Source organism: Populus euphratica, unplaced genomic scaffold (genome assembly GCF_000495115.2).
Source record: "Populus euphratica unplaced genomic scaffold, PopEup_1.0 scaffold163.1, whole genome shotgun sequence".
In the NCBI taxonomy this organism is placed as follows: domain Eukaryota; kingdom Viridiplantae; phylum Streptophyta; class Magnoliopsida; order Malpighiales; family Salicaceae; genus Populus; species Populus euphratica.
The window spans coordinates 541,137-554,933 of NW_011499948.1; positions in this window are offsets into that span (position 1 = coordinate 541,137).

Consider the following 13,797-nt stretch of genomic DNA (forward strand, 5'->3'; position numbering starts at 1 on the left):
TAGTAGTAGTAGTAGTAATAATAATAATAATAATAATAATATTAGTAGTAGTAGTAGTAGTAATAGTAGTAGTATTAGTAGTAGTAATAGTAGTAGTAGTAGTAGTAGTAGTAGTAGTAGTAGTAGTAATAATAATAATAATAATAATAACAATAATAATAATAGAAGAATAAAAAAAAAGAAGTTGATGAGAACTTTGAGATGGAAGATTAACGTAAGGATTAAACAATGATAACAATAAATGTAAAGGTTAGAGGATCCACTAATGGTATGTCAAACAAGTATAGTATAAACTCTTATTACTCAATTAGAAACCACACACAAAGGAGGTTCCAATCAGATTATAAATTATTAACATGATTATATTAGTCATCTTATTCGATTAATGCTAATACTTGTAAATCTCTTTAAGCATTCATGATTATAACTTATGTTAATAACAAATTAAGTTCCTTTCATAGCTCAGGTGTCGGTTATACCATATAGTATGGGCTATGAAAGTGTCAAGCATTTGTTGTACCAAGTGTTATACAACATAAATCAAGATTAGTCATTTAACAAGCAAAGTATTAAAGAGTGAACAAGATAACAAATACAAAACATATTAATATCAAACATTAAAGTCTATATTGAGTTTACATTATACTTATTCTTACACCGTTAGTGTAACCTTTTCACCTTGACATAATAAAATTAACTAAACATAATAAAAGTAAGAAAAATAAATAAACAAAATAAGAACATAAATAAGATAAAAGTTAACTAAGTAAATGAAAGGAAATGAAAGGCATAAACTTGATATTAATGAAAGCAAAGCATAAACATTACAAAAAATACAAAGAGAGAAAGCAAGACCATTATCTTGATTTGGAAACTAAGATGCCTAAATGCATGACAAATGCCTCCTTTTATAGGCTAGAATTGGGAACTATTGATTTGATGACTAATTGATGAGTGGGTGACCAACTCTTGACTTGGTGACAATCCTTATCTTCTCTTATCTGCCCAAAACATCATTGATAACGTTAAAATTGGAACCACTTAAAACATGAAAGTTGTAGAAAATTGTCTCAGCTTTCTTGGGTAAAAAATTAAGGTCATTTGGACTTCTAAGACTCCATGTATGGGCCAAACAATAAACAGTGCTCGGGCTGTAAGATAGATTCAGACTTCTTTGTTATTGCTATAATTTGGACTTGGAAATGACCTTTTTAAATCTTGGGCTCTATATGAAAGTTATAGGCCTATGTTTTACCTTTCCATTCATATAAAGTAGACCTAAATCCAAGATCTACAGCTCCAAATATGACCCAATTACCGAACAGTATTTCAGTTTGGACTACACCAGCATTTCTTTTCTAAGTTTGGTCATCTCTTTGTCATTTCAATTTCAGTTCTTAAATTCATTAATCAATCCTTTCATTTATGTGATAGGCCTGTATTTAAAATAAATATTTACCATAAATTAAAGGTATCCTTTCATTTATGTGATAGGCCTACATTTAAAATAAATATTTACCATAAATTAAAGGTATCTTATATTATTAGATATGTTATTGACATGACAAAAAGATTGATATCTTCTCCAAAGTGCAGGAGTGTCGAAGTAATAAATAACCTGGCAAGACCGGGGTTGAACCACAGAGAGGTTAATTGTACAAATTATAAATAATAATAATACAACAATAATAACAATAACAACAACAACAACAACAACAACAATAATAATAATAATAGTAGTAGTAGTAGTAGTAGTAGTAGTAGTAGTAGTAATAACAATAACAATAATAATAATAATAATAATAATAATAAAGAAAAAAAAGGAGAAGAAGAAGAAGATGATGAGAACTTTAAGATGGAATATTAACTTAAGGATTAAACAATAATAATAACAAATGTTAAGGTTAGAGGTTCTACTAATGGTATGTCAAACAAGTATAGTATAAACTCTTATTATTGAATTGGAAACCACACACAAAGGAGGTTCCAATCAGATTATATATTGTTAACATGATTACATTAGTCATCTTATTCAATTAATGCTAATACTTGTAAATTTCATCAAGCATTCATGATTATAACTTATGTTAACAACAAATCAAGTTCCTTTCATAGCTCAGGTGTGGGTTATACCATACAGTATGAACTATGAAAGTGCCAAGCATTTGTTCTACCAAGTGTTATATAACATAAATCAAGATTAGTCATTTAACAAGCAAAGTATTAAAGAGTGAACAAGATAACAAATACAAAACATGTTAGTATCAAACATTAAAGTCCATATTAAGTTTACATTATACTTATTCTTACACCATTAGTGTAACCTTTTCACCTTGACATAATAAACTTAGCTACACATAATAAAAGAAAAAAAATAAATAAACAAAATAAGAACATAAATAAGATAAAAGTTAATTAAGTAAATGAAAGGAACTGAAAGGCATAAACTTGATATTAATGAAAGCAAAGCATAAATATTACAAAAAATACAAAGAGAGAAAGTAAAAGCATGATCTTGATCTGGAGACCAAGATGCCTAAATGCATGGCAAATGCCTCCTTTTATAGGCCAAAATTAGGAACTATTGATTTGATGACTAATTGATAAGTGGGTGGCCAACTCTTGACTTGGTGACAATCCTTATCTTCTCTTGTCTGCCAAAAACGTCATTACTAACGTCAAAATTGGAGCCACTCAAAAACATGAAAGTTGTAGCCAATTGTCTCGGCTTTCTTGTGTAAAACATTCAGCTCATTTGGACTTCTATAACTCCAGATATGGCCAAAATACTGAACAGTGCTTGGTCTGGAGGACAGATTTAGGCTTCTTTGTTGTTGCAACAATTTGGACTTGGAAATGGCCTTTTTAGATCTTGGGATCCATATGAAAGTTGTAGGCCTATGTCTTACCTTTCCATCCATATAAAGTAGACCTAAATTTGAGATTTATAGCTCTAGATATGACCCAATTACCGAACAGTGTTCCAGTTTGGATTGCACCGACATCTCTTTTCTAAGTTTGGCCATCTCTTTATCCTTACAATTTCAGTTCTTAAATTCATCAATCAATCCTTTCATTTATGTGATAGGCATATATTTAAAATGAATATTTACCACAAATTATAGGTATCTTATATTATTAGATATATTATTATAAAACATGCTTTAGTTAAGGAGTTATTGATACTTCAAGTGCAAAATGATGATATAAAACCTTGATAAAAATGCACTTTTAAGTACTAATTAGTTATTATAAAACATGATTTAGTTAAGGAGTTATTGATACTTCAAGTGCAAAATGATGATATAAAACCTTGATAAAAAATGCACTTTTAAGTACTAATCAATGTTCATCTTAAATCCAGAATTATCACATAAATGAAAGGATTGATTAATGAGTTGAAGTATTGAAATTCAAAGGACAAAGAGATGATCAAACTTAGAAAAGAGATGTTAGTGCAGTCCAAACTAGAACATTGTTCGATAATTAGGTCATATCTAAAGTTGTAGATCTTAGATTTAAGTCTACTTTATATGGATAGAAAGGTAAGACATAGGTCTACAACTTTCATGTGGAGGTCTGGTTTTCATAAGGCCATTTTCAAGTTCAAATTGTAGCAATAATGAAGTGGTTTGAATTTCTCCTACAACCCAAGCACTGTTTAGTGTTCAGCCCATATCTGGAGTTCTAGAAGTCTAGATGACCTCAATGTTTTTTTCTAGAAAGCTGAGATAATTTCCTATAACTTTCATATGGAGGTCTAGTTTAAATTATGACATTATCATTGACGTTTTATTTAGACAAGAGAAGATAAGGATTGTCATCAAATCAAGAGTTAGCCACCTACTCATTAATTAGTCATCAAATCAATAGTTCCTAATTTTGGCCTATAAAAGAAGACATTTGCCATGCATTTAAGCATCTTGGTTTCCCGATCAAGATCATGCTTTTACTTTCTCTCTTTGTATTGCTTATGTTTTGCTTTCATTGATATCAAGTTTATACCTTTCATTTCCTTTTCTTTACTTAGTTAACTTTTATCTTATTTATGTTCTTATTTTTTTATTTATTTTTCTTTCTTTCATTATGTTTAGTTAAGTTTATTATGTCAAGGTGAAAAGGTTACACTAATGGTGTAAGAATAAGTATAGTGTAAACTCAACATGGACCTTAATGTTTGATACTAGCATGTTTTGTATTTGTTATCTTGTTCACTCTTTAATACTTTGCTTGTTAAATGAATAATTTAGATTTATGTTGTATAACACTTGGTACAACAAATACCTGACACTTTTATAGCCCAATTGTAGATATAACCGACACTTATGCTATGAAAAGAACTTGATTTGTTGTTAATATAAGTTATAATCATGAATGCCTGACAACATTTACAAGTATTAGTATTATTTGAATAAGATAGCTAATGTAATCATGTTAATAATTTATAATTTGATTAGAATCTCTTTTGTGTGTGGTTTCTATTTAAGTAATAAGAGTTTATACTATACTTATTTGACATGCATGGGTTAAAGATGCATTGTGTTTTTAAGTTATATGTATATTAATAAAAAAAAAAAAGATAATAATCTTAACTCAAGGAAGATAACCTTAAACATTATAACAAACATTTTGTTTTCTTTTAAGTAAAGCCCTATAACTATGTGTTGATTTACTGAGCACAAAATAAAAGTTTATTAATATATTGTTTAAGAAATATTGAGCATATATATAAATTTAATGAGAGTTTGTTTATCTGGATAGATTAATGAAAGTTGAATGATGAATACCTTGCTTTTTGAAATTTATAAATTGTTTTTCTATTTTAGTAAAAGCACTTTTGCAAAGAAACGTCGTGCAAAACGACTAGAAGTCTGTCATCGATGTGCTAGATGGACTTGTAATACACAATGTCGTTCTTTAGGAATGGTATCTATAAACCGTGAAGATAAAATACAATTCATTAAGGATGGCCTGAGTAAGGAGTCTTTAGATAATCTTCTATTGACTCTTGAGACGCATCCTAGTGGAGATGTGCATCGTGCAATTCATGATTTATGGCCACTATTTCATAAAGAACATGATCGACTTAGTCTTGGGAATCTGACTAAAAAAGACCCTGTTTGCCAGTTTTTAAGAAAACTGGATGGGAAGCCTATCCCCGACCCATAGAGGGCGTTTAAGCCGTTCTTGGACGTAAAACCAAGGGAAGATGTGAGCCACAATCACAACTACCTGTACATACACATGTTTTTTTTCAAAAGTAAATAAATAAATAAAAAGAGAGAGAGAGTGTGTGAGACTCTAGCTGGCCTACATATAGATGTTATGATTGCCTTTCTAATTTCTCATCTATAAAACCCTCTTTTCCTTCCTTTCATTTCTACTCAACCCATACATTTAACAAATACAGAAGTGTGTAGAAATGGCAAGTTCCTCAGGTCATCAAATAAGAAATATTTGTGTTTTCGGTGGATCTAGTCCTGGGAAAGAAAAGGAGTTTTTAGAATCAGCAAATCATCTTGGTTAGGTGCTAGCTGAGAGAAAGATTCATTTAGTGTATGGGGGAGGCAGTCTTGGGTTAATGGGAGGTGTGTCAATAGCTGCATTTTTAGGAGGTAGTCAAGTTTTGGGGGTCGTCCCTGAAGCTTTGGCACAAGGGGACATCATTGGAAAAACAATTGGAGAGGAACTTCAGGTCTCCACAATGTCGGCTCGAATGAATGCAATGTTTAACCATGCTGATGCTTTCATTGCTTTACCAGGTGGTCTAGGCACATTGGAAGAGATCTTTCATATTTCCTCTTGGGCTCAATTGCACATTCACCATAAACCCATAGGTTTGTTAAATGTTAATGGTTATTATGATAAGTTGTTGTCTTTTCTTGATCATGCTGTGGAACAGGAATTTCTAACATCTTCTGCACGACAAATCATAATCTCTGCTACTACTGCTGAACAATTGATTGACCAACTACAATCTTTCATTCCTGTGATTGATCCTTCCATGAGTCGCATAAATTGGTCATCTACGGGAAGCCGTAAAAAGCTTAGATTGGATTTGAGCCTTCATTTGTGAATTTTTGTGTCTTTTGGTTTTATTATTGTGTTTTGTTATTTCTTATTTTTGTTTTAGTGTGTTTCAGGTTTTGTCAGTGTTCGTTATTTCAGGTGATATCTTTTATACTCTATCTTTCTACCTTAGAACATTGAGGACAATGTCTCGTTTTGGTTGGGGGGAGAGGGTAGTAGTTGATAAAAAAAAATTGTTTTTCATTTCATAAAGCATGTGCATAATTGTTGTTACTAGGATGGCAGAGTAAAGGAGTTCTTTTGTTAAAGTGACTCTTGAGACGCATCTTAGTAACCATTCTTAACAAGGTCTATTATAATACTTCCTGAAATATTCAGGTTTACAAACTCTCGTATTGTTACCACTTAATTCTGCTCATATACTTATTTAACATGTATTTTTTAAACCTTAATTTACACACACACACTTTAACATATGATTGTGGGTTGCATATTGGATTATTACATTATTTATGTTCTTTTGTTAAAGGTAACAACTAAGGGAAAGGGATTGTATATAATTAAAAAACAAAAAGAAAAAAAAAAGAAAAAAAGAAAAAAAAATGATGATAATAAAAATGTAGATAAGTTTGGTTTCGTAGCCTCCCTAACCTAAGCAATTAAGTCCGAAGGGGTGTTTTAACACCTAATACCCTAAAGTCAACTGACTTGGGAGCTATTGGCCCAACGCTTGTTACATGGGTTGAGGAGAAAAGCTTAAGGGAATCAAACATTGCACTATCTACATATCAGTATCTGCGACCCGAGTTACTAAGCTCGTAGGGGTGTCTTAACACCTAATGCCCTAAGACCAACTGGTCTGGGAGTCATTAGCTGAAAGCTCGTTACATGGGTTAAAGATGCATGATGTTTTTAAAGTATATGTATATAGAGTTAAAAAAAAAAAGACAAAAATAGTAATCCCAACCCAAGGAAGTTAACCTTAAACATTAGAACAAAAATTTTGTTTTCTTCCAAGAAAAGCCCCATAATTATGTGTTGATACATTGAGCACAAAAGAAAGGTTTATTAATATCTTGTTAAGAGGTATTGAGCAGATATATAAATTTAATGAGAGTTTGTTTATCTGGATAGATTAATGGAAGTTAAATGATGAATACCTTGCTTTGTGGAATTTGCAAATTGTTTTTCTATTTTACGCTTTGATTACTAGGGACTAGTAATAAGCTGGTTGGGGGGTGTGATTAGTACTTAAAAGTGCATTTTTATCATGGTTTTATATCATCATTTTGCACTTGAAGTATCAATAACTCCTTAACCAAAGCATGTTTTATAATAATATATCTAATAATATAAGATACCTTTAATTTGTGGTAAATGTCTATTTTTAATGCAGGTCTATCACATAAATGAAAGGATTGATTGATGACTTGAAGAACTTAAATTGCATGGATAAAGAGATGGTCAAACTTAGAGAAGAGATGTCGGTGCAATCCAAACCGGAACACTGTTCGGTAATTGGGTCATATCTAGAGCTATATATCTCAGATTTAGGTCCAATTTATATGGATGGAAAGGTAAGACATAGGCCTACAACTTTCATATGGAGCCCAAGATCTAAAAAGGCCATTATCAAGTCCAAATTGTAGCAACAACAAAGAAGCCCGAATCTGTCTTCCAGCCCGAGCACTGTTCGGTATTTTGGCCATATCTGGAGTTCTAGAAGTCCAAATGAGCTGAATTTTTTACACAAGAAAGCTGAGACAATTGCCTACAACTTTCATGTTTGCAACTGGCTCCAATTTTGACGTTATCAATGACGTTTTGGGCAGACAAGAGAAGATAAGGATTGTCACCAAGTCAAGAGTTGGCCACCCACTCATCAATTAGTCATCAAATCAATAGTTCTCAATTTTGGCCTATAAAAGGAGGCATTTGTCATGCATTTAGGCATCTTGGTTTCCAGATCAAGATCATGCTTTTCCTTTCTCTCTTTGTATTTTTTGTAATGTTTATGCTTTGCTTTCATTAATATCAAGTTTATGCCTTTCATTTCCTTTCCTTTACTTAGTTAACTTTTATGTTCTTATTTTGTTTATCTATTTTGCTTTCTTTCATTATGTCTAGCTAATTTTATTATGTCAAGGTGAAAAGGTTACAGTAATGGTGTAAGAATAAGTATAGTGTAAACTTAATATGGACTTTAATGTTTGATACTAACATGTTTTGTATTTGTTATCTTGTTCACTCTTTAATACTTTGCTTGTTAAATGACTAATCTAGATTTATGTTGTATAACAATTGGTACAAAAAATGCTTGGCATATTCATAGCATAAACTATATGGTATAACTGACACCTGTGCTATGAAAGAAACTTGATTTGCTGTTAACATAAGTTATAATCATGAATATCTGACAACATTCACAAGTAAAAGCATTATTCGAATAAGATAACTAACGTAATCATGTTAACAATTTATAATCTGATTGGAACCTCCTTTATGTGTGGTTTCCATTTAAGTAATAAGAGTTTATACTATAGTTGTTTGAAATACCATTATTGGATTCTCTAACCTTGACATTATTGTTGTCATTGTCCTCTAACCTTGACATTTGTTGTTATCATTATTTAATCCTTACATCTCAAAGTTCTCATCAACTTCTATTACTATTCTTGTTGTTGTTGTTGTTGTTGTTATTTATAATTTATACAATTAACCTCTTAGTAGTTCGATCCCGATCTTGTCATGTTATTTATTACTTCGACACTACTGCACTTGGAAGAAGATATCAATCTTTTGGTCGTGTCAATCCTTTGTTAAGATCCAATCTCTTAGGTCTTGCGTTAAAACCCAATGTTATTGGGTCCTGCATCAGGATCCAATGTTATTTGGTCCTGCGTCAGGACTTAAGGCTAATGAGTCTTATGTTAGGGTCCAAGAGAATTGAGTTTCAGGTTTCTAAATACAATTATTTTTATTATAAATATAATTATTTTTATTATAATTGAAAGTATTAATATGAAAAATAGTATTATTTGTGTTATAAATATTATTGTATTTATTATAATTAATATTGTTAATAAAGTAATTAATTTTTTTTTAAAATAATTATCAATATTAAAAATAACCATAGATTATTTGAAATGTAAAATTATTATTATTATTATTAAATTTTAAGAAACTATTATTATTATTAGAAAAAAAACCATAATTGTTTTGTTTTGACAGACTAAAAAATAAAAATTTAGATAAATTAATTAAATATTATTATAAATATTATTGTTACGTGTGATGTTATATTTTTGAATCCATCATTATAAAAAATCCAATATTTGTAGATCCTAAAATTTTATAATATTTTTTTATAAAAATAAAAAACCCGCACTATATCACAACAAACAGACTCGTCGTCCATGCTAAACCAAACAAGATACTAAGAGGGTTTATAGCATTTAGTCAGATGATAAGACCGGTCCATGTAAATGTACAGCGATAAAGGAGAACTGACCTGTGAGTCAAGTGGGTATACGACAGAAACACGGGAGTTTTTAAGCTTCAAATGCTCCCCGGAGTCCCGGAGCACTGGCACATGTGAGAAAGTTCTATCTGGCCTATAAAACATTTAAGGTTTATAAGAAGCATTAATTTTGTCGCCAGGAAAACAAGCAGATCATAAAGCAGCAGGTGAAAATACGAGGATTGATGTAGGATACAAGTACAAATATAAAATAGTCATACTATTTTAAAACTTATAAATAAATAAATATAAATTTCATTATTTATTTATAAGTTTTAAACTTACAAATAAATCGTGAATCCTGCATTTAACGCAGAATAAATAAACGATGCAGGGAAATGTGGGGAAAACAGACAACATAAAACTAAATGTAAACAATTTGCTTAAAACATTTGGATGTTGTTAAGGCAAAAATATAGTTATTTAGCGTATAAGAATCCAAATGGACAACTCTCGCCCAGCATCCATACAGCAAAACCATGTGAAACAGTGCAAGTGTATTAGTTCAATCTTTATATTTATATTAATTTGATATTGTTTCACTAATGGATTCTTGAGCAGTGAATAATAATTATTTTTTCTTTGTTAGAAAATTATAAACTTTTATTTGTTGGTTAACTTAGTAATCAGCATTTTTTTTATATGCTGAAGTTGGATCCAGATATGTGCTTCAAATATTGCATTAACAAATTAATATTTTGATTTGTCTATTATTACCATAAATTATAAGAATTGATTTGTGAATTAAATAGTATTAAATATTTAAATTATTAGTATAGTTTATATAAACGCTTAGTTATTTAGAAATGATTTGGTTTATTATAGTTACTTCAAATATTTTTTTTAATATGATAGCACTATAAATAATGATTTTTCAACTGCTTATTTATTCGAATCTTCAATTTTCATGTTAATATTAAGTGGTACAAGAGAAAAAACATATTTGGCACGTGATCATTACATAAAAACTCTGAACTTAGTGTGTAATGTAAGGAAAACAAATTAGTATGTAAGTTTCTTCTAAAGAATAAAATAAATTTATATATTTTCTTGATAATTATGTTAATATATATATTAATGTGATATTTTATATTGAAACAATTATATTAATATTTATTTTGGTTTTTTACCCGAGTGGATCCGGATTACCCCGGTTAACTATAAAATTTGTGACCTAATTATTTTATTGGATCAGGTGGTCAGGTTTTATAGCTATGTTCTTAAGCACAATACTAAATTCAAAAGGAAAAACAAAGTCATAATGTAATAATCCATGTCTTTGAACTCCTCAAAGATAGAATCTTTAGCTCGTAAAACTTCACAATCTTTTCGTACAAGACCCGTTGCTCCAACTTCTTCATCCGCAGAATCATGATCTTCTTTTGCCAGCACGATCTTCGTCTCCTCAAACAAGTTTTATCCAATTTCTTCCTCATTCATCAACCTGTTCACAATGGCTGTTGTTTTATAAAGCACCCAACTTCTATTTTGCAGAGTTTGGATTTGTTTTTTCAAATGATTAACAGCGTAAGCAAAATTTAGAGACCTCGGCATTGCTAACCAATGGATCTTTGATAGATTGCATGTTGTGATAATTCGATTTTTCATCTTGTAGGATGGGTGGTATCAATAAGATTCACATTCTCATGGTACATCGGTAACTTATCCATGTCTATGGATCGAATATCCTTTCTACACACAACAATTGTCATAAACATAAGTGTCATTAAGTCCAGTTAAAGCTTGAACAAAATGCCTCACATATTGAAATTCAACAACAGCCATTGCCATAAAATTGGCAAAATACAATGATATTTTTCGACCGTTGTTTAAAATAGTAACAGTTTTTGTTTAATTAAAAATTACCAATGAAGTTAGCAACTGATTTGTATCATCAGTAATTACCAATATAATAAAAATTAATAATTATTATGTTGGTAATTTCATCCGCAACATGACACATTATTATATTTTAATAAAAATAGTGATGAAAATATTTTGTTGCCGTTTTCCATTAGAAACTTTATCAGTAAATTTAAAAGTGTTATAATTAACAACAATCTTCTTTCTTTTTCTTTTTCTTTTTCTTTTTCTTTTTCTTCTTCTTCACAACATAAAAAACAAATCCCTTCCTTTATATTCACAAATCCAGTTACCCCAACTCTTACTAGTGTCAACATTCTTGTCTTAGTTAAATTTTATTTGAAGATTTGTGATATCAAATAAGCAAACGCTTATTTTTTATGTCCTCCATTTATGTTTTATCTACACCAAATAAGCAATGCATGCTTACAATTTTCATAATGTATTCTAATCTTGATTAAAATCCACAATTAAAAAAATAAAATAATTGTTTTTTAATGTGTTTTTACTTTATAATTACCATGGACTTGACCTTGAATGATGTCTTAAAATCATTAATGAGCAAAACACCATAGAGTTTGGGATGACCAGGTTGGATATAATTAGATATACCTTGATACAGTCTAAGAAACTAAAGATTAGAGGATGAATGCTATTTTTACACATATATTAAGTGAGGGAATAAAAGTTGCACGATAATTATTGATAATAAAAGTTTTATATTGTAACTCATTTAGGCCTAAAATATATTCTTCATCTTAAGTCATATAATGTACCATGTATTAATAAGACTTTTATAATAGTCAATGAAAAATGTTTGTTCTCTATTAAATTTACAGATTATTATAATAAAATTTTATGTGATGTGATTTCAATAAAACTCCCTAATAAAACCACCTGAAAAGGTAATCATGATTAACATAATAGATCTAGAAGAGTTTGAAAATGAGAATAATAAAGATTATATTGAGTTTTTTTAGTTATAGAAAAAGTTTTAGGAGAATCTCTAATAAAATTATATAAAGAAGTAAGTGTAGTGTTGGAAAAGTTTTAAAAAAATTATCACTATAAGCTCGTTAATTCTTTACCTCCAGTAATTGACATTCAACATATCATAAATTCTAAGAAACTTCATAAACTCATTAATGTATTGCCATTAGCTTTCTATGCTTGACATTTAACATGTCATAAATTTTAGCAGTCAATTAATTTTCTTGAATCCTTACCCTCGTTGCAGGGGACACCATAACAAACTATATGTCATAACATGATTTTTTATTTTTTTTAATTAAAATCATGAAGTGGGGGTTGGTTTTCCTCGAAAATATTGAAAACAAAACAATGAATGATTTTTTGGTCAAAATCCAGCCTCACCCATGCATGTTTTATAGCGATTTCTATTTATTCTTTTTATTAAATCTATTTATTATACAATTTTTAATGCTTTGATGAATTTTCATCTATTTTTTTGGTATTTTAAAAATTAAATTATTGATTTTTTTATTCTATTCTGCTTTAGTTAAATGTTTTAGTCAATTACTTTGAAAAATAAATTGAAACCTAATCACCTAATCATAGCTCTTGCACACGAATCAAACTTGCATTTTTGTTCGCATCTTTTCTTGCATTCTTTTTTTGTGAAAAAACAACAGAAAAAATAAAGAGGATAAACAAGAAATATTTTATCATATGTGTGTGTATCATAAGAAAGTTTTGAGCTTACTACTTACTATTTTTATCAACACATAATACAGAGAGAAAATATTAAATATAAGATAATAAACTTTATAGCTTCTTCTAGAATATATTTATATTCATAACAATATATTCATCCTTCCTTCTCATTATTTTTACATTCTATACATTATTGTTGGCTTAAAAGACATGTAATAATTTATTTCATAATATTAACTAATTTTATAGACTTTTTTCTTAAAATAAAATAATCTTTAAAGATCTGAACATGATCTTAAGATACCTTAGACACATGAAAAAAATACTTTATGCATAGAGGAGCGTAAGATAAGATTTTCAAAATACAAATATTTATTTCAATTAATCACTTTATTAACTCTAGAAATAATATAATACAAGTATTTTTTTCATCAAATTTTATGCAGATGCCATGATTTCCCTTACAATTATGTCTTACATTTTTAATTCAATTACTTCTATAAAATCATTACAAATACTTTTAGTTTATAGTCCAAAATAATTTAGAATTTTATAATTATATTTGAGCTTAATCATTGATTTCATCATTCCATCATAACAACTTTAATATTTAGGGTCATTACCATAATTTATTATTTGCTTCATTTTATTTTCAAATCTATAAATCTTTTTTTAATCAACTAATTTGGCATATTCATTAAATCACCTAA